Here is a 20,021-nt window from a genome sequence, read left to right on the forward strand (position 1 = left end):
AGAAAACTATGTCACTCATGCAATGACATTTCACATTTTCGGTAATGTTACTGCTTTGATTATTATCGTCATCAGTAATTAGTATCCACATCGTCGGAGTAAACAGATAGCATTTCCCCATGTGAGTAGGAACCATCCTAACTATCAAGGACCAGGAAAAAAGACAATGATGACAAAAATTTGGATTTACTCTTCCTCTGTCTGACAGCTTGAGCTGGGTGTTCATCGTTTTTCTTGGTGCTCCCATAGCTCAGCCCTTTACACACGATTGAAAGCTAACTGTTGATCCTCTTGTTCCTGAGGCCTTGTGTTAAGCCAGCTGGATAGATGTGAGCCTACGTATGTAAGAAGGGCTGGCTGGTGCCGCGGCTCAATAGTCTAATCCTCGGCCTGTGGCGCTGGCACACCGGGTTCTAGTCCCGGTTGGGACACCAGATTCTATCCCGGTTGCCCCTCTTCCAGGCCAGCTCTCTGCTGTGGCCCAGGAATGCAGTGGAGGATGGCCCAAATGCTTGGGCCCTGTACCCGCATGGGAGACCAGGAGAAGCACCTGGCTCCTGGCTTCAGATCAGCGTGGTGCACCAGCCGCAGCGGCCATTGCGGGGTGAACCAATGGAAAAGGAAGACCTTTCTCTCTCTCTCTCTCTCTCTCTCTCTCTCTCTCTCTCTCTCACTATCCACTCTGCCTGTCAAAAAAATTTAAAAAAAAAGAAGGGCTGAATAAAATAAAAGGTTTTTTTTAAAAATATATTTACATGCAATAAAATGAGGAAACAAGTCCTGAAAGTGGGTCCCAGCCTCTTGTCTGTCTCCCCAAGCTCCAGGAGTCCTCGTCTGTCTGTTATCAAAAGGAGTTCGCTGAACTGAGGGAGTGAGACAGCTGGCCTTACTAGGCTGAAGGAGTCATTTGCTTCTCCAATAGATAAGAACCGTGATGGCCAGTATTGTCCAGAATGGCTTGTTTAGGGGAATTCCACATCCAAAAATTCCCCACCCAGACTTTCCCAGAAGAGGGAGGAGGGGAGAGGAAACAGGATACCATACTCATGTCCATAAGAACCCCGGTCTGATTGCAGGCTGGGTTGGCAGTCCTTACTGAAGTATCTACTTGGTCTATCTAAATCACCTACTCTGGGTGTAGAAATTTCTGTCTTCACCCTTTCCAGCAAACTATGCTGAAATTGCCTTCTCTTCTGCTTGTTCATCAGCCACATTCTTTGTCTTCGATGGAACAAGTTCCCAGGGTTTGAATCCACGGTAATACTTGAACTACACAAGCAGCTTTCTCCAGCCCCCATCTACACACAGAAGATCAGGAATCACTTTATCCTCCATAATCATATAAGCCAATACCTTGTGTCCATTTCAGGCATTCATGGAATGAACCAGCAGATGAGAGCTTTGTGTATCTAGCTATCTTTCTCTTTGTCTCTCTGCCTCTCAGTAAATAAAATAAATTTAAAAGTATTTTTTAAAAGAAAGAAAATTTTAGAAGACTGTACTAATATGCTTCCATTTGTGTACAATGTATATGCATGGTGATTTTGTATTTATTATACACATATAAATAGATACACACATCCACCAATTCACCATAGGCACATTTTTTTGTCTATACTACACATGCACATGTTAGCTCAGAAAGGGCGATAAAGCGACTATTTCCCATGGTTATATCTGTGCAGTAAACTGAGTAGCTGGGTTGAGGTGGGAGGTGTCATCAGTGAACAATGACTAACTTTAATTTGGAAACTCTAAATTTTGTTATATGTAAAGGTGTTATCTATTAACAAAATAACTAAAATTGAGTTTTAACTGCAGGGTCTATATGTGGATTTCTTTTTAAGTACATAGTGAAAGAAAAAAGTCATCAAATGAAGTCATGATCAATTTTAATTCACAAAGTTTTAATAAGAGAAATGCAGGCCTCAGAACTACAAGCTTCTGGATAAGGAGGTTGAAGTTGGCAACTGGTCATGAGACCATAGAAATGAATCTACTCATGGAACAAACCATTTTGAGCAGACCTTGGTGGTAAAATGTACATTTTTCACCTGTGCCTTATTCAGTTTCAAGTAGAGCTCAATGTGTCAGTATTGTCATGTAGTAGTCAGAGGTAAAGTAAGAAAAGAAGGACATTGGAATAGATATATCAAGTGTGGAAGATGGTAGCCATAGCGTAGTCCAAGAAAAACCATCCATCTGAGATAGGACACCAGTTGGTAGCAGACTTTAGACAGTTTGGGGGTGTAGAACAAGTGTGAGAGTGGACAGTTACAACAAAGAAGGTTAGTTTCCCCGGAGTAAGAAGGGTGACATGTACAAAGTAGAGAACAGGGTTCCAGAATCAAGCACGGTGACCTTCTGTCTGGATATTAACATAACAGCTACCAATGACAATGAAGCTTGTCAAAGTAAGTAGCTGAGGCAACACATGCACCTGGATCCACCAGAGCTGTCCTCTAATGGCAACAAGCAGAATTGCAGGTCCCTTGCTACCTTCTGTTATGATTGTCTCCCAGAGAAGTATACAGTGAACAGCCACACTGACAAGAAAAATTGCAGTGGGCCAGTATCCAGAGTAGTAGACGGCATTCATAATTTCTGCAAAGGGGATTAGAGGAGACAAAACCCCATGAAATGAATCTGCAGATGAGAACAGATGGGATGTGAGATGCACATTGACCACCACAGCTTGCAAACATTTTTACCATGCCATACTTTCTCGTTCCGGTTAAACATCAATAATTTACAAAAATATGAATCAAGTCACTGTTTAGTTTGAACACTTTAAAAAAAAAGAGATGTGATCCCTTTCATGCACACCTCCTTTCCTCTCACATATAAATGTTATTTCCTGGCTTCGAAAACAGTTCCTTTGTCAGAAACATTTCTGTGTTTACCTGGGATTCTAGAACCTATCAATAGGGTAAAAGCAGAAACAAGGTCTCTGAGGAACTGTACTCAAAGCAGAGGCACTAAAAATAACCTGGTGTCTTATCTCAGCCTTCTTCCTTTCATTTAGCCATATATCTAGAAAACCTACTGCCTAAAAGCATGCAACAGTTCAAAACCTACAAATGCCTCAGCAAAACTGCATTTTGATCTGTGAGTGCCACCTTCTTTAAAAAAAATTTTATAGGCTTATTTTCCTCATGACAGTTTCATTGCATTTGCTGGGTTGTAAACCATGTAAAGCTCAGCAATAAAATGACTGCAATCTGTACAAGTAATAGCAAGCATGTCTCATAAACAAGATAAGTTGTGCCTTGCCAAAATTGCCACACTTCGTAAATATGAACTCAAGTCTGTTTGGTGTTTTCTACATCAGCAACATAGTTTTATTTTAATTAAACACAACATATAAAATATTCATTTATGAAACAAACATCATTGTTTTTAAAAGATTATATTAAATTAAATTATACTGCTCTTGTCATAAAGCTATGCACAAAAGAACCATTCTGAATTTTAAGTGGATTGATACAGTTCAAGTGTCCATCAATAAAAACTATATTAGAAACACAGTAATGGTACTATGAATAAATGAGCTATTTATATTTCCGGATAATGTAAGTACTTATATGAACTCATTCCAATTTCTAAACACTAGGCATTTCAGCTGTGTAGTAATTAAGAAACTAGAATATCTACAGAGGAAAGGTAGATGCTGCCAGAGCCATTTTCTATAGCAGAATTTAAGCATTGTGCTTTACCAATGACATAATTCATTGTCACATTTTATTAGATCATAGGTGGAAAACTTTGATAAGCCAAATGAAGAACCCTTGAAGGTGATTCCTGGACAAGATCTATTCTGCAAAGAAAAGTGCATGCAGTTAGAAATCAAGAGATCCATTTTTTTCTCAGCTAGGCTGCTAACAAGCTATGTGTCAGTTGCCTCTTTGTGATCCAAGGGAATTACACAGAATCCATCTCTAGCTTGTAGATCTGATGATTAGCTCCCAAACAGAGTTGGGCCAAAATTTGGAGGGGTCTGCTTTATTTAAATTGGAGTGCTTTTTAAGACAAAGAATATAAAATTATACATATAGAAAGGTGTGAGAGTGAAAGTTTATACTGAATGAAGAAGAGAAAGCACAGTGAATAACTGGAGGTTTTTCACTATCTCTTCAGGTAAAACACCAGAAATGCTTACATAGCTACGTTTTGGTATGCATCTGGAATATACTACACATAAAGGGCCATGGTAAGTGGGGCCCTGAAGCTTCATCCTCACTATCCTTAATAAGAAACCTGCCACTGCTTCCAAATAACTAGAAATCCTTACTACATATTATTATTCAGAAAGGTTTTATCCAAACTCTACCTGTAGAAGTCGACTACCTTCTCCATGAGCTTACTCTGGGCCAGTATTTCTCCTTGGTTGACCCTCCTCAAAACCCATGGCACTCAGCCTGCATGACCTGATTTATCATGTATGAGCTTAAGAAACAGTCTTACATTGTTCACTGTTGTTTCGTATACTGCTTTTCCAGTGTACCGAAACTTAGGGCATTAATTTTCTGATTCTATTCCACGATAGCCAAGGTGGTCTTTACCACCAAGTATATTGTCTTGAAATCTAGCTGATTGATTTCTCAACTAAAAGAAAACCTCTCATGTACTGTTGATACAAAATACTTCGTGCTAAATATCATCTTCCTAACTCAATATTGTTTTTGTAAATTTCAACTTCTTATTTCTATGAAGGCAAAGCATGCAAAGTGTTATCTTGGACTCAAGTTATAGAAAATTAGAAGCTTGGTAGGGAACTGGGAGTATTTTGTCTTATACTGTAATCAACAGAGGTATTTTTAAGTCCTAAAGAAACATTTCCTTTGAAGAACATTACTTTGAGAAAAGTTGTTTCAAACATTCTATCTCAGCCCTGTTATAAATCTCATTTACACATAAAACAATTAACTCACCCCTCATGTAAACTTTTCCAAATGTTCTGCATTCATTTTTGAATTAATATGATTTTATGGGGAAATTGTCAAGACCTAGGGACAAAGGACACAAATAAAAAGAAGATAAGGAGCAATCTTTTCTTCTAATGATCACTTCTATAAAGGGTATTTACAATACTAGAAACTGTATTATCAAACTGCTTGAAGAAATTTTATGTTTACTTATTTGTTTATTCATTTGATTTCTGTGTTAGTGAGGCAAATTTGTTTTAAAAATTACTAGTAAGTATAAGTACAGATGCTTATCTTAAACTCTGAGAGTATGTCAACAAATAAGTGGAAAAATGGAATTAAAAGGTAATGTGCATTTCTTACAAACTATTTGAAGAAAACTAGCACTGGCATCATTGACCTGCAGCTTACAGTCCATCATACTGTTCCTCCTGTCTTGGTATGAAAATTGAGGCATTCAGAGAATAAAGGGAAATAATGGTATACCTAAATATCTCTGGATATGGCATATGTAGAAAATGGGCATTTGATTCTGGTCTGGCTGAAAAGCCCATGAGAGCATTTCAGGCATGGAAAGCGAAGACACTGTGGAAAAAAATGTCCTACATGAAAGATCTCTGTGAGTGAGGTCCAAGTGAAAAGAAGTGGCCATCAAAGAAGGAGGTACTTTTCTCTGAAGGGAGGAGAGAATTTCCACTTTGCTTATGGCCGTGTATAAATACTGACAGAGTTTGTGGAATCAGAAGTTTTCTATAGCATAGGTAGCTCATGTCAAGAGCCTCGAGTGATCACTGACATCATACACACGATTGTTAATTGTTGAATTAACAACAGGAGTCACTATGCACTTACTTCCCATGTAGGACTTCTATTCTCAATGAGTTGTACTATGAGATTTAACTGTAAAACTTGTTCTCAAACAATGTATGTGTGTGTGTGTGTGTATGTGCAAATTATTGAAACCTTTACTTAGTATAGAGTTGGTTTTCTGTGTATAAAGTTAATTGAAAATGAATCATAATGGAGATGAGACTGGGAATGGGAGATAGAGTAGGAGATGGAGTGGGAGTGGGGATAGGAGGGCGAGTATGTTGGTAAGAATCATTATATTTCTAAAGTTGTACTTATGAAATTTGTACTCATTAAATAAAATATTTCTAGGGGAAAAGAAAAGAAAGTGGGCATATGAAAAAGCAGAAAAACAAAAAGAAAGTAGCAATAGAGTAGAAGAAAACCATGTCATATGCAAGAGATGAATGCCTGATAAACATATATAGATCAGAGTTTCTTGGTGACAGAGACATCCAGAGAGGTCTTTAATATAAGGTTTGTTGATATTCAAATTTTAAATTGTTTTCTCCATGGTGGCTATGATTCCTTCTAACTCTGCCATTCTTATCCCCCGTTGACACACATATTGCACTTCCAGTAAAAGTTACCATGTGTAGAAATACCTTGTATGGAAAATCTTTGGAAAAAATTAAGTGAAAGCATCAATATTTCACATATTAATTGACATGAAGAAAAGAGCTGGTACTAGAAGCAAACAGGAAGTAAGATTAAAAATTTAACAGGACAAGAAAGTTCTGATAGGTTTGGTTGTAAAATTATATGCAACTTAGAAATTAGAAGTCTTCATAAAGGTATCTTTTCCTCAATCTCAAAAACAATATGTCATATTGTGTTTTCCAAAGATGGCTGCACCAACATATCCTACCTCAAATGTTCTTTTTACAGTGTGACATTGGCATTTCTCATAGGTATCTATCCCTTTTATTTTAGCATGGGCCAAACTTATGACTAATTTCAAGCAAATATAATGTGACAAAATGATTTAATCTCACCCTCAAGAGTAGATCATTAAAGGGGCAATGCAGTTTTCTTTTAAATCTCTTCTTAAAGGAATCCAGTCATTGCAGTAAGTCGAAGTCCAGACTATGCATAGAGGCATTGGATAAATGTTTCAGCTGATATCTCCAGCTCAGGACTTAGTTGACAATCAGCACCAATCTCCAGCCATGTGTGTAGACAAGTCTGCAGATAGTGTCAGCCCTACACAGGGAAACCATCGATAACCCAGACACGAGAGAACAGACAAGACTTCTTGGTTCTGTCTTATCCATAGTCCTGAACCAGAGGATCCATAGGTATAATAAAGGTAAAGTTTTGGTAGGACATAGTACCTCAATTTGAACATTTAATTTCATTCTGTTCTGGTCCATCAACCCATTGGTTAACTCTTCTCCATCTCCAGAGATACCAGAGATGGGAGTGACTAAATTTGCAAAATGGTATGATATTGGGCATTAGAAAGAGTGAGATTGCCTCTTGAGATATAAAATATAATAATGTTAACAAAATGAGATCTTGGAAACAGTGCAAGTAATGCAGAGTGGGTGGAGAGGTGGAGGAAACTATAATTTTATCTGTATTTATCTGTTCATTCACTTAAAAAGCATTCAGCTGAGAGAAGCAAGAAAATAAACTTAGTTATCTTTTTAAATCTGATTACTTCATATGAAATAGTGTTTTTTTAAAGATTTATTTATTTGAAAGTCAAAGTTATAGAAAGAGAGAGTGATATCTTCCATCCATTGGTTCACTCCCCAAATGGCAGCAGTGGCTCAGAACATGTACAGACAAAGCCAAGACTCAGGAGCTTCTTCCAGTTATCCCACATGGGTACTGGGGCCCAAGGTGTAGGACATGCTCCGCTGCTTTCTCAGGCATATCAGCTGGATCAAAAGTGGAGTAGCTGGGTCTCGAACTGGCTCCTTTGTGGGATGCCAGCATCAAAAATGGCACCTTTACCTGCTATACCACAGCACCAGCCCCAGAGAAAGTTTTCCAAGTGAGAGAAATGGAAACAATTTAAAATAAAATATCAATTAATTGGGTCAAATTTAAATTATTAAAGCATATTGATGTATATGTATATAGCTATCTACATAAAATTTAATATAATACTAATTTATTCATAAATTATGAATGAGAAAAGGTTGGTAAATATATGAAAATGTTAAAAAATTATATGTATATGACATAACAGAAATTTTGACAGAATAATTAAAATTCCTAGAGAAAACTAAATGAAAGATCTGAGCATATAATGTATTCTACATGGCAGGAATGCACAATGACACAGAGAAAAATTTATCCTCACTAGTAAACACAGAAAGGCAAAATTAAAATAAGGAGAAAATACACTTTACCTAAAAAAGTGATATAGGGATGAACTAGCTCTCTCATACAACAAATAGCAGGAGCAAAAAGGGTCCAGGATTCCCAGAAAGCAAGCAATTGGAAAATATGTTTTAAACATGTCCATAAGTCTTGGCAAGTAGTCATGTTTCCTAGGAATCAATACAAAAAGATGTACAATGAAGCATTTTAAATTTCATATGCAGAACGGTGCCAATGCCTAGGGACTTATCTCTAGTATGATGGGAACCCATTGGTCTGTAGCATCAGAAGAGCTGCTCAGGAGTTGATGCTGTGGCTTAGTGGGTAAAGCTGCCTCCTGTGGAGCCGGTATGCCACATGGCAACTGGTTTGAGACCCAGCTGCTCCACTTCAGATGCAGTTCCCTAGTAATACACCTGGGAAAGCAGCGGAGGATAGCCCAGGTCCTTAGGGCGTGCACCCACATGAAGACCCAGAAGAAGCCCCTGGCTCCTTGTTTTGGCCCAGCTCCAGCCTTTGCAGCCATCTGAGAAGTAAACCAGCCAATGAGGTTCTCTCTCTCTCTCTCTCTCTCTCCCTCTCCCAACTCTGCCTTACAAATAATAAATCTTAAAAAAAAAAAAAGAAAAGAAAAGAAAAACTTTTCAGGTGAGTAATGATAAGAACAATATGATTGAACTTAGAAACTCAAACCTAAGCACAGACATCCAAACACAGAAATTAGATGAAGGAATAAAGTTCCTCTAAAGTGACACTAAACTGAAGCACAAACTTGCATAAAATTTTATTTTATCAGGACTAAATCAAATCCATTTGAAGACTTTCACAAAAGGCAAAGGCACTAGAGATTTAAAAATAATAGAGACGAGTTATGTTTCTGGATAAGATGGAACAAAAAGAAACAGATTTACCTTTTTGTAAGTCTGTAGTGAACATGTACAGATTTATTTTCTGTAGCTAACATGTACAGAATATTTCCATTATTCCTTAAACAATACAGCATCGCAGCTATTTGCATAGCATTTACTGTATATTAGCCATTATAAGCAATTTAGACATGATTAAAGCATACAAGAGTGTGAACAGATTATATGTAAATATCATGTCATTTTATAAGATTTGAGCATCTACCAAGTTTGGTATTGGTAGGGGGTTTGGGACCAGTGCTCCCTGGCTACCAAGGAATGGCTGAGTCACCCACAATTACTTAGCTTACTGTCCTCAGAAACCATTCAGACAATAGCACAAGGAATGGCTGTGTTACCCACAATTACTTAGCTTACTGTCCTCAGAAAGCATTCAGACAATAGCACAAGGAAGGCAAAATTAAGCAGAGCCCACTGATTTCCTAAATTGAGGAGATGGAACCCAAGAATCAAATAAATAAAAAAAAGTGTATTTAAAAAGGAATATTTATGGCAATACAAAAGAATAAATTCACAATGTCTACCCCTAAAAAATATTTTGACACAAAACAAGTAGGAAAACAAAGTTCACATGAAGAAAAAACATCAACTGAGAGCAACCAGAAGTGGCAGTTATTAGAATTAGCAAAGATATTTGTAAAGCTATTATAATTACATTCTGTATAATCAAAAATTAAACAGAGGCCTAGAAGTCATATATATATATATATATATATATATATATATACACACACACACACACACACACACACCAAAAATGCAAGTTTGAAGCTTAAAAACTACAAAATGAGAATTCAAAAATATACTGGGTAGACTAACAGTGGAGTAGATTTTACTGAAGGAAAGATTTATGGATGTAGAGAGAAATAGAAATGAGCCCAAATGAAACATATAGAAAAATAACATTAAGAAAAATAACAGAGTACCAGTGACCTGTAAGAAAAATACAAATAGCTTCATGTACATATGTAAATAGATTTAGATATAGACAGATGCACAAACACACACACACATGTAGTTTACTTCAAAAAATATGACGAGAGGGACAGAAAACAGTATTTGAGGTATTAATGCCTCCAAATTTCCAAATGTGATAATAAAATATAAACCCTCAGATCCAAGAAGCTCAAAAATATCCATAAGTGAGAAACATGATGATAAACACACCTAAGTGCATCTATAGTCAAAATACTCAAAAATGGTAATTAAAAAATCTTAAAAGCAGCTGGAGAAAACAAAGACAAATGAATGAACAAAGAGCAAGGAAGACTGGAGCTGGTGTTGCAGCGCAGCATGTTAGGCAAATTTCTGCAGCTCTGGCATCCCATGTGGGTGCCAGTTCCTGTCCTGGCTGCTTTTCTTCTGATACCAGCTCCCTGCTGATGTGCCTGGGAAGGCAGAGGAAGATGGGCAAAATCCTTGGGCCCCTGCACCCATGTAGGAGACTCAGAAGGAGCTCCTGGTTCTTGTCTTCTGCTGCCTGGCTCAGCCCCATTCGTTGTGGCCATTTGGGGAGTAAACCCTTGGATGAAAGATTTCTCTCTCTCTCTCTCTCTCCCTTTCTCCCTCTCCCCCCCACCCCTTCTCTCTTTGTGACTCTGACTTTCAGGTAAATGAATAAATCATTTTTAAAAAAAAGGAACGAGGGAGATTTTAATGTCAGAAATAATACAAGTGAGGAGATGTGGAGCAGTATTTTTAAAGGCAGAAAGCAAAGTGGGAAAAAAAAAAAAAAGACTGGATTCATTCTATGAATATAACCAGAGAAAGGATCTTTCCCACCAAAAGGTAAAATAGGGACTTACCCATATACAGAAGCTGGAAGAATTCATCACCAGTAGTCCTGCACTACAAGAAATGCTAAAGGAAATCTTTGGGCATAAATAAAATGGTGCACATGGGAAAAAGGATTGCTGCAAAAGAAGCAGGAGCGATAGACACAGCACCTTCCTGAATCAACAGATCCAATTTGTACCTTGTGGTATATATCTCTTCAAAAGATAACTGACAGTCTTTGTCATTTCCCAAAAACCTACATCTAATTAGAAAAAAAAAAAAAGCATGCAAATCTTGGTTGAGGGTATCCTACAAAAACAACTGACCATGAGAGTTTGATTTTTAAATTTTATGTCTAAAAATAAGCACTGTTTCAAGTGTGTTCTTAGAAAATATAAGTGTGAATGCAATTACAATAAAGCTCTCACAGCTTTTATACAGAGAAAAAGAAAAATCAAAGAATGCATGAATAATATAGGGTAGAAAACTAGAAATGGAAACTAGAAACTAGAATACTAGTAAGAAAGCATAAAAGCCATGAAAGTGTATGGTAAGTAAAGCAAGGCATGATCAAACATACAAGCACTGCATGATCTCACATATACATAGGACTTTTTAACAATTGGTCTCATAGAGAAAGTAAAATGGTAGCTACCAGTGGCTGGGGATGTTGGTCAAAGCACACAAAATTTCAGTTAGACAAGAAAAATAAGTTCAAGAGATGTATTATATACCATAGTGACTACAGTTAACAATATATTATATACTTGAAAATTGCTAACAGAGTAGTTTTTAAATGTTCTCATCACAAAAGTGATAAATGAAGCAATACATGTGTTAATTAGTTTCATTTAGCCATTCCACAATGTATTGTATAAATATATATATATATTTATATATATCAAAACTTCATGTTGTATACCATAAATATATATAATTTGATATGTCAATTAAAAACTTAAAAATGAACACATAAAATAAAAGGAGAAATAAAATATGTGTGTGTGTGATATGGACAGTAATCTCAACACAAAGCAAAATTTCACAGTGACTTTAAAAATTCAACTAAATTTTATCCATATATGATATACTAATATCTAGTTCAGATTATCTAAAAAAGTCAAAGATATCCAAACAAAAAGAAAATTAAGTATAAAAGTACGTATAAAGGCATGATTCAATTAATGAATGGAAACAAGTATGTAAATACAGGAAAAAATTGTAATCAAATGCAAAGAAAGTAGTAATAGTGTTATGTGCAAATACTAAAAAACAGACTGTGAAAGCACACAAAATAAAAGAAGAACAACACAAAAAGTGAATGGAGAGAGCAAGGAAGAGGAAAGAAATCAAAAGGAAAAGGGGCAAAAGAAGAAATGGAAGGAGAAGAAGGAAAAGATGAATAGGAAGGAAACAAGCAAAGGAAGAGTCAAAGCAGTTAAAAATTACAGCAATAATAGTGGCCTAACATATTTCAATCTTCAATCAAACAAGCAGAAAGAGATAAATAACAGGCAAGACAGACAAGTGCATGAATTGTCAAGAGCATGCATCATTTCATTGTATCTTCCTTGATTCTAATAGAGGTTTTGAGTTCTTTAAAATTTAACAACTGAGTTTGGAAAAATTAGTTGATAGGATTCACCCAAAACAATAGAATTTCTTTCTCTATATAATTAAGGTTTTGTTTGAATCAGAAAAATTGAATTAGGGAAAGAAAAAAAAAACAGCCATGCAGTCTCCGATCAAGAAAAAGAAACAAGGGTCAAAATAAAGGCACCCTGGGTGGCGCTGTGACATGGCTGGTGAAGCCCTCACCTGCAGCTCTGGCACCCCATATGGGCGCCAGTTCGGTTCCAGCTGCTCCACTTCTGATCCAGCTCTCTGCTGTGGCCTGGGTTTGGGTTCCTGCACCCGCAGAGGAAGCTCTGCACCAGAGGAAGTCCCTGCACCAGAGGAAGCTCCTGGCTCCTGGCTTCAGATCAGCCCAGCTACAGCCATTGCGGCCATGTGGGGATTGAACCAGAGGACGGAGGACCTCTCTCTCTCTCTCTCTGCCTCTGCCCGTCTGTAATTCTGCCTTTCAAATAAATAAATAAATCTTTTTAAAAAAATGAAAGCACTCTTCTGTTAACATTTTCATTTCCTTGCTTTGGTCCAGACTAGAGATGAGTATTAGCAACAAGTGGAGCCTCCTACTCCATTGTTTTTTGTCCTTTCCACCCTGGGAAGAGGCCTAATTGCAGGTTGTCCTGTAGAAGCCTGGCACAGGCTCATCATCATCTGCTGGGTGGGCCTGTGAGATCAGGATGCTCCCAAGATTTAGCTCTCCTGAGCTGCTCTTGGTTTCTACGTAGTATAAGAACTCACACAGGGCTTGAGGTTCTCAGCAAACAGGTCACTTACACAGTGGGCAGGATGAGCGAGTGGATATTGAAATACCACCCAAGCTATAACCAGAAGGGGGAGACACAGGCCAAGGAGAGTACTCAGCAGCAGTGTGAGCTGAAGCCATCCACTCAGTCAGGCCTTGGTGTTGGGGCACTGTCGGAGCCTAAAGGACAGTGTTGAGTCTCCTTAGCCTTCAGCGGGAATTGCTTCAACTAAGCGGCGCCAACATTCATGCCTACAAAAATTCACTTTTAAAAATCTGGGATTCATAGGAACAAAAGCACTTACAGGAACAATTTCCTTCTTGATCCACATAGTTGTTCTCTAACAGGCAGATGTTGTATTGGAGTAATCCTATTTGTGGTTGTGTGAAAAGATAGAAGGATTCTTAACTTACTGGTATTTTGCCTGTGGAAAGTAAAAAAGAAAGAGAAGGCATGCAAAAATTCATGTGAAAATTTTCATAAAAATTGTGGTGCATAGTTGGAGATAGTTTTGGCAATTGGAATCAGAGTAAATCTATTCTGAAAATCAGGCAAGCAGAACCACAGCTTGTAAAACTATCCTTTGGTTACAAAGTACTCAAGGGAAACTCTTCGACTTGTAATGTAATGATATTATCAGAAAATTATTCAATGTGCTCATAATGTGTTGCTGACAAAGGAAGGACTGACAAAGAAAGGTATGAACAAAGAAAGGCAGTAGCAAAGCAAGGTATCTATGAAGAAATGTGCTTGTCTGCATATTAGTGTAATAATATGGAGCCTGGCCATAAAAGTAAACTGTAAGCATTCACAATTAATGTTAAAATGACGTATGTTACTGACACAAAATGTTATTATTATTACTTATTCTCACAGTCACATGAGCTAAATTAAAGAATAACATTAAAAAAGCGCTGTGGCTAAAGACCAAAGACTAATGCCTCCATTGGGTAATAGTAAATGATAAAATATGTTGAACTTAAATTGTTTTTCCTTCACCAAATTAATGAATCTTTCTCAGTGAATAAAAACAGCTTTTCCATTCTAAAGTGCACAATCAGAGTTGAATGCATAAAACAGTAAACCTGTAATGTCATTTAAGATTTTCTAGTGTCAGTTTAAATCACGCTGATTGGAAGGTTATCAGTGCCCAGCACACACTCTGTACTCTAATAAATAAAATTAATATCCAGCAGTTGGATTGTTTCTTAAAAATTACAAATCACTTTCTCCCCAGTTCTTCCTAACAACCTTATGGTGTTATAAAACAGAAATAAACCTTTCACATTCCAACGACGTAAAGGTAAAGTTTACAATTCAGTCTATAAAAGAATATCATTCATGACAAAAATATAACTAGGACTCAAATTGGCAATTATTATTGGTGGTTGATGACTATGACATGTAAGCTAATGTAAACATGACTTTTCTAAAGTTAGTATTAAAACAAATAGCTGAGCACAGGAGAAAAATAAATAAACAATGCAGGACTTCCATACAGAAGTTTTAACAAATCCAAACATGGGGCTTCTCTCTTCTAATTGGGTTTGTTGATATTCCATACTCTCAATCATTTCCCTCTGAGTATGTGAGCAAATTGCATGCAAGATTGAATGGGAAAGATCATACTCACTATAATTACAATTTATCACACTTGAAAGACTGCACTGGAAAACTCATACTGAAAAAGGGAGTTGCAAACTAACTGTATGTCAGCAAAACAAAATCTATATAGTATGATATAAAAAAGAAATACCTAATAAAGTGAAAGAAACTTGATTAAAAAATAACTATCCCTTTGACTCTGGTGCTTTTATGCTTTGGGTACTTCATTGGTTTCAGTGTATGATTGAAGTGAGACCCAGAGGCTGAGTTTCTGATCTAAGCCCTTCGGCCTTCTCACTGACACATCCCTATCTCTTCCATGAAAACCCATAATGGAACCAATAAACATATTCTGTGTCTCAGCGTGTCTTTGTCGATGGGGACATCTTTTGCTAACATTTCCTATTTTGTTTTCAATAACCATCTGATGAAATTCAGTATTCTATTGGCCTATTTTTCTTACATAGCAAGCCTTTATAAAACTGATGCATGAAAGTCAACAATGATATCATGCTTACAGTACTTACCTTATAGGACTCACCTCTTAAAATAATGTAAATAATGAGAATAGGATTTGATTATTTCTTTTTTTTAATTTTTTTTCATTTATTAAACTTTTATTTAATGAATATAAATTTCCAAAATACAGCTTATGGGTTACAATGGCTTCCCTCCTCCCATAACTTCCCTCTCACCCACAACCCTCCCCTTTCCTGCTCCCTCTCCCCTTCCATTCACAACAAGATTCATTTTCAATTCTCTTTATATACAGAAGATCAGTTTAGTATATATTAGGTAAATATTTCAACAGTTTGCCCTAATGCCTCATCTCTGTATAACATCCTATGATTTAAAGTACTTTCATTGTTATTACCTAAATTAATATTCATCTACAAATATGATTTGAACTGTGAAAAAATATACTTTGAGGGAAAAAAGAAACTGGATAATTTTAACTATTGTAGAAAAACTAATAGATAAATAATTCTTGTATTCTAGTCATAAAATATTTTGAAAGAAAATCATTGTTCCTCTGCATCCTTATTGAAAGAATGAGAAGAATGCTAGTAATGAAGAATGAGGTAGGTTTAGTTATTTTAAAACTTCATGATAATTAAGGTTAGTTATTCTCATGTTGATTTCTTTAAAAATGACTACTGGGGAAATGTTTAGTTTAGTGTAGCAGTTAAGATTTTGCTGGAGATGGCCATATCCCATATTGGAGAGTCTGGACTCATGTCCTGGCTCAGTTCTCCATTCCTCTTTCTGCTAATGTGCACCCCAGGGGGCAGCAGGTCATAGTTCAGGTAGTCAGGTCCCTACCAGTGACATGGGAAACCAGGATTGTTTTTTCAGCTCTCTAAGAGGTGTGGGGATCATATAGATAGGATTAAGTGTTAAAGTTATCATTTAATCAGATTAAGTGTTTGGTAATAATAATAGAATTAAAAAGGGGTGAATGCTCCAACATGGGAAGCAGTCCATACAGCAGACTCATAGAATGAAAATCACTGTAATTAGCACTCTGACCTCAGAATCAGCCCTTAAAAGCCCACGAGAGCATTTCAGGTATGGAAAGCCAAGGCACTGTGGCAAAAAATGCCCTACATGAAGGACCTTGGTGAGTGAGACTCCAGTGGAAAGAAGTGGTCATCAGAGAAAGAGGTACTTTTCTCTGAAGGGAGGGGAGAACTTCTATTTCGCTTATGGCCTTGTCTAAATACTGATAGAGTCTGTGGATTGACAAGGCTTCCATAGCCTAAGCAGCTCATGTTAAGAGCCTCAGGTGATCATTGATGTCATACATAAGAGTGTTAATTATTAAATTAATAATAGGAGTCACTGTGCACTAACTTCCCATGTAGGTCCTCTGTATTCGAAGAGTTTTATTATGAGAGTTAACAGTAAAACTTGTTATCAAAGATTTATTTTCTTTTAGTGTATTAAGTGGAGGATATTCTTAAGTTTCATAAGTTTTAGTTATACCTAAGTGTACAATTCCAATGCTTGTTTTCTTAGGTGTTTCCTTAATTAATGATAAAACTCATTTTCAAGGACTTACTTTCTTTTAATGTATTAAGTGGAGGATATTCTTATGTCTCATAAGTTGTAGTTATGTCCAAGTGCTCCCAAAAGATGTATCATTTGTGGATGCTTCTTTAAAGTTAATTGTTTCTAAAAAAAAAAAAAAGTGACATTAAATTCAAGATGCAATGACTTTGAACAGCCCGTCTCAACTGTTGAGAAACATTTTTTAATGCAAATTGTTGAGCTCTCTACTTAGTATATAGTTAGTCTTCTGTGTATAAAGTTAATTAAAAATGATCTTAGTGGAGAATGGGAATGAGAATGGAGAGGAAGGAGGAGGAAGAGGAGTGGGAGTATAAGTAGGAGGGTGGGTATGGTTGAAATAATCACTGTATTCCTAAAGTTGAACTTATGAAATGCATAAAGTTTGTATTCCTTAAATAAAATGTTTCTTTGGGAAAAAATAGAGGTGTGGGGGTGGCATGGAGAGAGAGAAGGAATTTTCCATTGGCTGATTCACTCTCCAAATAGGCTGGGCCAGACAGAAGCCAGGAGCTATAAGCTGATAGGGGTTTCCCATGTGGATGGCAGAGATAAGTACTTCAGCCATCATCTATTGTCCTTCCAGGCACATTAGCAAGAAGTTCCATCAGAAACAGAGTAGCACTCTCCAATTGGTGCTCAGATGTGGGAAGCAGCATCCTCAGGAGTGACTCAACCCACTAAACCAAAATGCCTGCCCCAATAAATATTTTTCAAAAATGACTACTCGGAGAGCATTTTAAAATTATTTAGTTATGCTGGAGATTATGTTAATTATTATGGGTAACTTGGGTATAATCCTGCCTTGTTAGCAATGCTACCATTCCATGGGGTGGGTACTGTGATGGAAGCGGCAGAATGCACACAGTGCTGCAGCATTCATAAGGGACATCTGTGAACTCTGAGTTGAAAGGATAATCTTCACTGAGGAGCCAACTTTGCATCTTGAAGAAAGAATCAAGATTTACTAGGTAGAAGGAAGCCTGAATAAGAGTATCTGGGTATAATTATAAACGTTCCAGAGTCTGGAGAGAAAAGTGAGTCATAAAGTTACATAATTCAGCGACTATAGAGCTTGATATAATGGTGTTGTTTCCCCAGGAATCCAAGAAAAACCTAATTTAGATGTGTTTCTTAGCTTCAGGCTCCCTCACATATGATTTTTGGATGAGATGGATATGTGATTTGCTTTGATTTTTAAATAATGGCACATAAAAAAACAACAAAAATTTACCCCAGTAGTCCATAAATTAGTCATTAATTACTTTCAATGACTACTTACTTATATTTAAAAAGTCACATTGTTGTAACACTAAACAGTAGAGTCTAAATTACAAAAATTAAAATAAATCTGTTGGAGTTACTTTACTGGAAAAAAGTGTTCTAAACAAAGCTTAAACAACACATTTGTCATCTTCCCAAATACTAAGTACCATCTCCCATAGTCAATCCTTTTTGATGTAATTATTACAATATGTCTGTTGACAAGGAACTGAGGTCAGTGACTATTATCACACTAAAAAGTTAGGTGTTCTACTTTTTTAACTTAAAATAGCATTTACTATTAGATTAAAAAATTTTTCTTTTAACTGTTCTTCACATCCTTTAACATAGGAAGTGCTGAGCTGCTGTAATTTTATCTTACTTTCATTACTTAGGTCTCAGTGTATCTTTTCTGGTTAATAACAGGCTTAATTCTATATAAATACCTAGATGATTGTCTTTGATGCAATAACCAATGGGTTAACTGTCCTCATGAAGACATACCAATCAGTTACTCATTATGTTGATAAACATGAAATAATAAAATTCCTTTTGATAAAGCATAAAGCTGGAAGTATCACATTCCTTAATTTCAAACTATATTACAAATCTATAGTAGTAAAAACAATATGGCCCGACATTAAAACAGACACATAGATAAATAACAGAATACACAATCCAGGAATAAACCTATGTATATATGCTTAAATAATACTTGATAAGGACACATTAATATGCAGTGGACAAAGGAAAATCTCTTCAACAAATGTGTTGAAAACACTGGAGAGGCCAGCACTGTAGTGTAGCAGGTAAAGTTGCTGCCTGCAGTGCTGTCATCTGATATAGGTGCCAGTTTGAGACCCGGCTGCTCCACTTTCTATCCAGCTCTCTGCTACAGCCTGGGAAAGCAAGAGAAGATGGTCCAAGTCCTTGGGCCTCTGCACCTGCATGGAAGACCTAGAGGAAGCTCCTGGCTCCCGGCTTCAGATAAGCCCAGTTCTGGCTATTGCAACCGTTTGGGGAGTGAGCCATCAGATGGAAGACCTCTTCTGTTTCTCCTTCTCTGTCTGTAACTCTACCTCTCAAACAAATAAATAAATCTTAAAAAAAAAAGGCTTCAAAATGTTCATGGAAAATGAAACAATTATGTGTGGATTTTAAAATTTTTTTGTGAAATTTAGATTTTAATTCCATTTGCTATGAACTCTTGAAACCCTCTCCTATTCTATTCTCCTTCTTCACAGACTCTGATCACATGTGTATTAGGCCACTTGAAGTTGTCCAGCACTCACTGATACTGTACTCATGTTTTTACTGTTGTCATACTCTTTAAGTCTCTGTTTTCCTTTTTGGATGGTTTCTGTTACCATGATTTCAACTTCACTCATCCATTCTTCTGCAAAGTCTAATCAACTGTTAATATTGTTCAACATATCTTACATATTACATGTTATATTATTCCATTGATACAGGCTTTATTTGAAACTTTCTTTATACCTTCTTTATTTGTATCCCACTCTCTAAATATATAGAATATAATTAAAACAAATACTTAATGTCCTTATCTACTCTTTCTAATAACTATGTCAGTGCTGGGTTCATTTTAATACATTTAATCTCTTCTATAGGTAGGCTTACATTTTTGTATTTTTGTGCTGGGTACCAATCCTACTGTGTGCTGGATACTTCATATTCCTAAAAATGTTCTTTAACTTTGTTCTGGAACAGTTAAGTTACTAGAAATAATTTTGATTCTTTTTGATCATGCCTTTGAGATTTGTCAGGGAAAACCAGGGCAGGATTTATGTCAGGGATAATTATTTCACTACTGAGGCAAAACTGATCCATTATATAGTATCACCAATGCCCAGAAGTTTTGAGATTTTCCAGTCTAGCTG

General features: G+C 36.5%; 1 pseudogene; it reads left to right on the forward strand.

Moving 5' to 3' along the window:
* Nucleotides 1-2,317: 2,317 nt before the first annotated feature.
* The window catches only part of LOC133762905 (complement component 1 Q subcomponent-binding protein, mitochondrial-like), a 154,780-nt pseudogene continuing 137,076 nt past the window's right edge, over nucleotides 2,318-20,021 (forward strand).

The sequence above is a fragment of the Lepus europaeus genome, chromosome 1 (assembly GCF_033115175.1).
Source record: "Lepus europaeus isolate LE1 chromosome 1, mLepTim1.pri, whole genome shotgun sequence".
Classification (NCBI taxonomy): domain Eukaryota; kingdom Metazoa; phylum Chordata; class Mammalia; order Lagomorpha; family Leporidae; genus Lepus; species Lepus europaeus.